The sequence below is a fragment of the Adiantum capillus-veneris genome, chromosome 8 (genome assembly GCF_014529385.1).
Source record: "Adiantum capillus-veneris isolate H3 chromosome 8, ASM1452938v2, whole genome shotgun sequence".
NCBI classification, from domain to species: Eukaryota; Viridiplantae; Streptophyta; class Polypodiopsida; order Polypodiales; family Pteridaceae; genus Adiantum; species Adiantum capillus-veneris.
The window spans coordinates 65,597,618-65,605,877 of NC_140938.1; the positions used below are offsets into that span (position 1 = coordinate 65,597,618).

General features: G+C 54.8%; 2 pseudogenes; one reads left to right on the forward strand and one right to left on the reverse strand.

The window, feature by feature from the left end:
• The first annotated feature begins 4,396 nt into the window (after nucleotides 1–4,396).
• LOC147452275 (5S ribosomal RNA) lies at nucleotides 4,397–4,515 on the forward strand (annotated as a pseudogene).
• A 2,152-nt stretch (nucleotides 4,516–6,667) lies between these two features.
• Nucleotides 6,668–6,786, reverse strand: LOC147452276 (5S ribosomal RNA; annotated as a pseudogene).
• Between the last annotated feature and the right edge of the window lie 1,474 nt (nucleotides 6,787–8,260).

An 8,260-nucleotide genomic window follows, 5' to 3' on the forward strand; every position in this document is an offset into this window, starting at 1 on the left:
TCGATGTGGCATAGATCATTTGATTGCCCAATGTCCAAATAATCCAAATGCACCAAAGATCACACCATTAAACTTGATTGAGGTTATTGAGGAGTCATCACAAAGTACACCTGTGGTACCAATAAACGTACTCACATGATCGATGCTCCAAAAAAAAATATATATTCTTGAGGAAAGAGACACGGCATCAATTGCCCAATCTCAGAAAAAGAAGAAAACACGAAGGAAGAGATCGCAAAAAGCAACGAAGTCAGATCCCAGTTCAAAGACCAACATAGGGACTTGTGACGACCCCCTATATATGAACGACACTGAAGAGGATTTTGATTCAGGTGAAACCATGGAGACCAAAACGACCACTAAGATAGAAAGGGCCAACAAGGAAGATCTTCATGAGCCACAATGGCCAGGATCCAAAAAGAAGATAAGAATTTATTCAAACCCTACAGAAGAGATCGTGCAAGTCAAGCAATTAAGGAGTTTGGTAGAAGATACCCCAAGGGATCTAGAACCAACACCTAGGCAGATCCAAATTACATACATCGTGTTCCCTATGCAACAACAACCTCACCAAGTGAATAGACCCTTAGCCATACATAGTGTCATCTAAGAAGAAAGTGACTTAAAGTCATGGGAAAGTGGACATACTCACTTCTTGAAGGAAAGAATTTTTACAGAGGGACTACTTGATCCTATCGAAGAAATGGAGATCCAATCTTCCCCACGTCAAGGGGCTAAATCCCAAAAGGTGTCGTTAAACATTGCCAAATTGATGGATTTCATATCTTCAGAAGTTAGAACCACCATCATGTCCAAACTATGTAAAGACCCTGAGCTAGTCTCAGCTCTTCGAGCCTTCCTCAATGGAGAACTGAAGTTTGGGCTACCACAATTTGCACAGATGGATGGTGCTGGGGAGATGCCAATAGAGGAGGAACACTTAGATCTGCAACCCAACCTAGATGAGAACCTTGTTATGGAAATACCTATTAACAAGTTGGGACAATACTTTGAGGGTGATGAATCCAATGCAACCATACCAATCACTACTAAGGGATTAACTGTGAAGGGAATCCTTGATGGTGGTGTTGGGGTTAGCATTGTGACTAAAAATTGTTGGGAAACTATGGGAAGACCTCACCTTGCGACCACAACCATAGTAGTGAAGATGGACAATGGGTCTATTGTTAAACCTATTGGGATGGTAGAAGATCTCAAGATCAAGGTCTTTCGACATGAAATAAGGATTTTATTCATTGTTATGGATTTCTCTAAACACACTATGGCCTTGGAGATGATCTTAGGATGTCCTTTCATGAGGGAAGAAAAAATGGTGCATGACTGGTCTAAAAACCATGTCTACTTGCAGTTCCGGGATTCTGTCATTCGAGTGGATCTTGTAACTGGTCGAGCACATCCTCTAGGAAATAGGTTTATAATTGATCATAGATCTGACACCACAGTTCACTCGACCCCATTGCAGTATTGTTATGCGTGTAAAGCGGACACTGATTGGAGAAGATTCTCCTTATATGGATGTACTACCTGGGATGACTGAGTTGGACAATGTGGATTGGGTCCACCTAGCAGCAACCATAGACACTTGGGTAAATAGGTGGACGACCTGGGTAACACCTGAGGGGGATGAAATGCCACTACTCGTACCCTTAAATATGCTAGAAGCAATGCATATAGCTTCTGGTGACCTACAAGATGAAGGTTTGACTGGCATAGAACCAATAGCACCTCACAAGACTATAGCCCACACGATTTGGGGTCAGAATCAACTGAAATTGACTCTGGGGATGAAGAATCTGAGTTAAATCTTAGGCCCAGTGGTACCCTAGAAGACAATCTATCCAAGGGAACAGAAGACACAAGAAGCAATTCATCTAGTGACTCTTCACTAGAGATTGATTGTAATCAAAAATTAGATAGGAAGAGTAAGAGATATAAGAGGTGACGATATCGAGAAAATGTGCGTGCTAGAATAAAGGAAAAGAAATCTACTGCAGAATGGATTAATTATATAGGGGCATGTGATGCTCATCAAAAGCTGGTAGATAACTGGGGTGAATACCTTCAAAGCGTTATGTGGTGTAGTCCACAACCCATTGACATCACACAACTAGATAATATAGAGAAGACAAAGTTGAGTCGTACCATAAGGAGATGACAAAATCACGAGTTAGCTCAACAACAAAAGGAATCGGAAGTGAAATCACAGTCCAGAGAACAACACGATCCCATAGACTTATACCCTGCACCTTAACATTTCAAATCCTACACCACAGAGGAATGTAAGGTTGTGTATACAAAGGCTCAAAGAAAACCTATTGATGGAAGCAATCTAGTCTATGATGGTGTAGCGATAGTTAAGTAAATAGAGTTAGCAAACCCAGGAGAAGAGTCCAAACCTGTTTTCATTGCCCAAGATTTGATAGAGATTGAGGAGTGTGTACTTAAAGAACTTCTCAAGGAATTTAGGGATATGTTTTCTTGGAAATATCATGATATGAAAGGTGTTCCACCTTCCATGGTGCAACACACAATCCCCATGAATAGCATGGCTAAACCAGTCAAAAATCGTTCAAGAAGAGATTGAAAAGCTTGTGAAATGCGGATTCATATACCCTATTGAGCACTCAGAATGGGTGTCTCCAATAGTGATTGTGCCAAAAAAGAATGGGAAACTCAGAGTGTGCGTCGATCTCAAGAAGGTCAATGCCGCCACTAGGAGGGACCATTACCCCTTGCTATATTCAGAACATGTGCTTGAAAGAGTTGCAGGGAAGGAAGCTTATAGCTTTTTAGATGGGTACTCTAGCTACAATCAAATCACAATTACGCTGGAGGACCAAGCTAAAACAACCTTTATAACCAAATTTGGAGTGTTCGCATTTCGTGCTATGGCTTTTGGCTTAATCAATGCCCCTGCTACTTTTCAAAGATTAATAAACACTGCTTTTAGAGAATATTTGAGGGAGTTTTGGGAATCTTTCTTAGATGACCTTTGTGTTTATTCCTCTTGGAAAGAACATCTATCATGCTTACAAAAAGTGTTTGAGAAGTGCAGATTATATCGCATCTCCTTAAACCCTTTCAAATGACAATTTTGGGTTAAACATGGAGTCATTTTAGGGCATATAGTGTCCAAAAATGGGATTTCCACTGACGAGAGCAAAATTAAATATATTGCTAAATTGCCACCTCCTACAAACTATAAAGGAGGTGGGTGTATGGCCAACGCGTCCCGAGCACACCGTCGATCCCATCGGTGCTACCGGCTCCGTCGAGCACCCGTCGCTCCGTTCCGTCCCGTAAATGCGTCCATGCACAACGTCAACCCTATCCGCACTACCGGGGCCGTCGGCACCCGTCGGCCCGCGCCGTCCCGTCAATGCATCCCGAGCACGCCGTCGGCCCCGTTCGCGCTACTGGGGCCGTCGGCACCCGTTGGCCCGCGTCGTCCCGAGCACGCCGCCGGCCCCGTCCATGCTACCAGTGCTCGCGCCCCGTCAACGCATCCCGAGCACGCCGTCGGCCCCGTCCACGCTACTGAGGCCGTCGACACCCGTCGGCCCGCGCCGTCCCGTCAACGCATCCGGAGCACCCCGTCGGCCCCGCCGTGGTGTCGGCGCGTCAACGCTCCATTGGGCTGTGCTGTCGACGGTTCGCGTCCTCTCTCTCGTGCCGTCTGCAGCTTCTAGCTTCGATCAAAATTAAGGTTAGAGGACTTTGTCTCATACTGCTACAAAAACCAAAACTCTCTGCCCCTTCTCTTCCAACACACATACAAACATGAATCTAGATAACATGACGTCAACCAATCCCGTCACGGTAGCGTCGGCGGTCGCGTTGTCGGCTCCATGCTCCATGGGCTTGTCCGCCCTATGCCTCCCGTTGCCACACCTGTCCACATCCCATCGGCTCCGGTCCACGTAATCGGCCTCTTTGTCGTTTCGCGTCCGGTGGAGACTGGTAGGGTCACAAAGTCGTCAGAGGGCAGACACCCGGCCCGTCGGCCCACCTCGAAGCAAAAGACTTGTGCCGTCGCGTTTCGTGGCCGGTTTAGGCCCGTTGGTGCACCAGACATCAAACGGCCGGCCTTGTCGCGGTGTCGTTGCGAAAATCGTATCGTCGTCTCTGTGCTTCACAAATGCGCCGGTCCCCATCGGCACGCCCGGCTCTTCGTTCCTCTCGCCGTCCCGTTGTCAGAACCGCACATGGCCCGTCGGTGTATTTGCGATTGCACCTACCGACGTAAACCGTGTTGAGTCACGATGTCGTCGACGGCCCTGTCTCCACATTTGGACGATGCCGGTCGGTCCCGACACACACACACAAAGACGTACATACAAACGTATAAGTATGCATGGTTTGAGCTCAATAAACGTGGTGCGGTCATACTAGCGCTAATACACCGGATCCCATCAAAACTCCGCAGTTAAGCGCGCTTGGGCCAAAACAGTACTGGGATGGGTGACCTCCCGGGAAGTCCTGGTGTTGCACCCTTACTTTTGCCATGTTGCATTCGGCCCAAAAGAAACCCCCCCCCCCCCCCCCCCCCCCCCTCGTGATCGGGCCTGCCAATACATCGAATCCGATGATAACTCTACATTGAAGGGTGCTTGGGCCAGAATAGTACTGGGATGGCTTACCTCCCAGGTCCCAGGAAGTCCTGGTATTGCACCCATCCTTTTGCCATGTTGTGTTTGGTCCAAAAGAACCCCCCTGGAAACACCGTCGCCCCCGTCCGCTCCGTGAAGCATCCGTGGGCACGTGCCGTCCCATCAACGCGTCCCGAGCACACTGTCGGCCCTGTCGATGCTACTAGCTGCGTCAAGCACCCGTCGGCCCGTGCCGTCCCGTCAACGCGTCCCGAGCACACCGTCGCCCCGTCCATGCTACCGGGGCCTCAAGCACCCGTCGGCACGTGCCGTCCCGTCAACACGTCCCGAGCACACCGTCGGCGGCCCTGCCCGCGCTATCGGGGCCGTCGGCACCCGTCGGCCCGCGCCGTCCCGTCAACGCGTCCCGAGCACGCCGTCGGCCCCGTCCGTGCTATCGGGGCCTCAAGCACCTGTCGGCACGTGCCGTCCCATCAACGTGTCCCGAGCACACCGTCAGGCCCGTCGGTGCTACCCGTTAAGCACCCCTCGCTCTGTTGCGTCTCATCAATGCGTCCATGCACAACGTCCACCCCGTTCGTGCTACCGAGGCCGTCGACACCGTCGGCCCGCGTCGTCCCGTCAAAGCGTCCCGAGCACATCGTCGGCCCCGTCCACGCTACCGGGGCCGTCGGCACGTGCCGTCCCATCAACGCGTCCCGAGCACACCGTCGGCCCCGTTGATGCTACCGGCTCCGTCGAGCACCCGTCGGTCCGTTCCGTCCCGTCAACCTGTCCATGCACAATGTCGACCCCGTTCGCGCTACCGAGGCCGTCGGCACCCGTCGGTCCGCGCTGTCCCGTCAAAGCGTCCCGAGCACACCGTCGGCCCTCGCCGTCCCGTCAAAGCATCCCGAGCACACTGTCGGCCCCGTCCGCACTACAGGGCCGTAGGCACGTGCCCTCCCGTCAACGCGTCCCGAGCACACCGTCGGCCCCGTCGGTGCTACCAGCTCCGTCGAGCACCCGTCGCTCCATTCCGTCCCGTCAACGCGTCCATGCACAACCTGGACCCCGTTCACGCTACCAAGGCCGTCGGCACACGTCGGCCCGCGTCGTCCCGTCAAAGAGTCCTGAGCACAGTGTCGGCCCCGTCGACACGTGCAATATCGTCAACACGTCCCGAGCACATCGTCGGCCCCGTCGGTGCTACCAGCTCCGTCGAGCACCCGTCGCTCCGTTCCGTCCCGTCAACGTGTCCATGCACAACGTTGACCCCGTTCGCGCTACCAAGGCCATCGGCACCCGTCGTCCCGTGCCGTCCCGTCAAAGCGTCCCAAGCACACCGTCGGCCCCGTCGGCACGTGCCGTCCTGTCAACGCGTCTCGAGCACACCGTCGGCCCCATCGGTGCTACTGGCTCCGTCAAGCACCCGTCACTCCGTTCCGTCTTGTCAACGTGTCCATGCACAACGTCGACCCCATTCGCGCTATCGGGGCCGTCGGCACCCGTCGGCCCGTGCCGTCCCGTCAAAGCGTCCCGAGCACACCGTCGGCCCCGTCCGCGCTACCGGGGCCGATGGCACGTGCCGTCCCGTCAACGCGTCCCGAGCACACCGTCGGTCCCGTCGGTGCTACCGGCTCTGTCAAGCACGCGTCGCTCCGTTCCATCCCGTAAACGCATCCATGCACAACGTCGACCCCGTCTGTGCTACCGGGGCTGTCGGCACCCGTAGGCCCGCGGCGTCCCGTCAACGCGTCCCGAGCACATTGTCGGTCCCGTCGGTGCTACCGCTCCGTGGAGCACGCGTCGCTCCGTTCCATCCCGTAAACGCATCCATGCACAACGTCGACCCCGTCTGCACTGCCGGGGCTGTCGGCACCCGTCGGCCCGCGCCGTCCCGTCAACGCGTCCCGAACCATCCCAGTACTATTCTGGCCCAAGCACCCTTAAGTGTAGAGTTCTCATCGGATCCGGTGTATTGGCATGCCCGATCACAAGGGGGGGGGGGGGGGGGGGGGGGGGGGGGGGGGGGGGGGGGTTCTTTTGGGCCGAATGCAACAAAGCACCAGGACTTCCCGGGAGGTCACCCATCCCAGTACTGTTCTGGCCCAAGCGCGTTTGACTGCGGAGTTCTGATGGGATCCGGTGTATTAGCGCTGGTATGACCGCACCACATTTATTGAGCTCAAACCATGCATACTTATACGTTTGTATGTACGTCTTTGTGTGTGTGTATCGCGACCGATCGGAGACGGGGCCGTCGACGACATCGTGACTCAACACGGTTTACGCCGGTAGGTGCGATCGCAAAGGGACTGACTGGCCATGTGCGGTTCTGACAACGGGACGGTAAGAGGAACGAAGAGTTGGGCGCGCCGATGGGGACCGGCGCATTTGTGAAGCACAGAGACGACGACACGATTTTCCAACGACACCTCGACGAGGCCGGCCGTTTGATGTCCTGTGCACCCAGGGGACTAAACCGGCCACGAAACGCGACGGCACAGGTCTTTTGCTTCGAGGTGGGCCGACGGGCCGGGTGTCTGCCCTCTGACGACTTCGTGACCCTACCAGTCTCCGCCGGACGCGATACGACAAAGAGGCCGATTACGTGGACCAGAGCCGATGGGATGTGGACGGGTGTGCCGACGGGACGCATAGGGCGGACGGGCCCATGGAGCACGGACCCGACAACGCGACGGCCGACACTACCGTGACGAGATCGGTTGCCGTCGTGTTATCTAGATTCATGTTTGTATGTGTGTTGGAAGAGAAGGGGCAGAGAGTTTTGGTTTTCGTAGCAGTATGAGACAAAGTCCTCTAACCTTAATTCGGATCGGAGCCAGAAGCTGCAGACGGCACGAGAGAGAGGACGCGAACTGCCGACGGCACGGCCTAATGGAGCGTTGACGTGCCGACACCACGGTGGGGCCGACGGGGTGCTCCGGACGCGTTGACGGGACGGCACGAGAGAGAGGACGCGAACCGCCGACGGCACGGCCTAATGGAGCGTTGACGTGCCGACACCACGGTGGGGCCGACAGGGTGCTCCGGACGCGTTGATGGGACGGCGCGGGCCGACGAGTGCCGACGACCTCGATAGCGCGGACGGGGCCGACGGGGTGCTTGGGCCGCGTTGACGGGACGGCGCGGGCCTACGGGTGCCGACGGCACCGGTAGCGCCGACGGGGCCGACGGCGTGCTCGGGACGCGTTGACGGGACGGCGCGGGCCGACGGGTGCCGACGAACCCGGTAGCGCGGATAGGGCCGACGACATGCTCGGGACGCGTTGTCAGGACGACGCGGGCCGATGGGTGTCGACGGCCCCGGTAGCACGAACGGGGTCGACGTTGTGCATGGACGTGTTTACGAGACGGAACGGAGCGACGGGTTCTCGACGGAGCCGATAGCACCGACGGGACCGACAGTGTGCTCGGGACGTGTTGGCGGGTTTTTGGAATCTGGCACACTTCTGTCAGTTATGACAATGGGGTTGTAGCTCAAGACTTTTTGGTCATGCCTGTTGGAACTATGGAGGGTAATATAAACCTAGGACGCACGTGGATGATAGCCACCAAATGCACTATTAATTGGGGAACAGGGGGTGTCACAACACAGAAACCAACTCTTAGCCCTGCCACTCAAG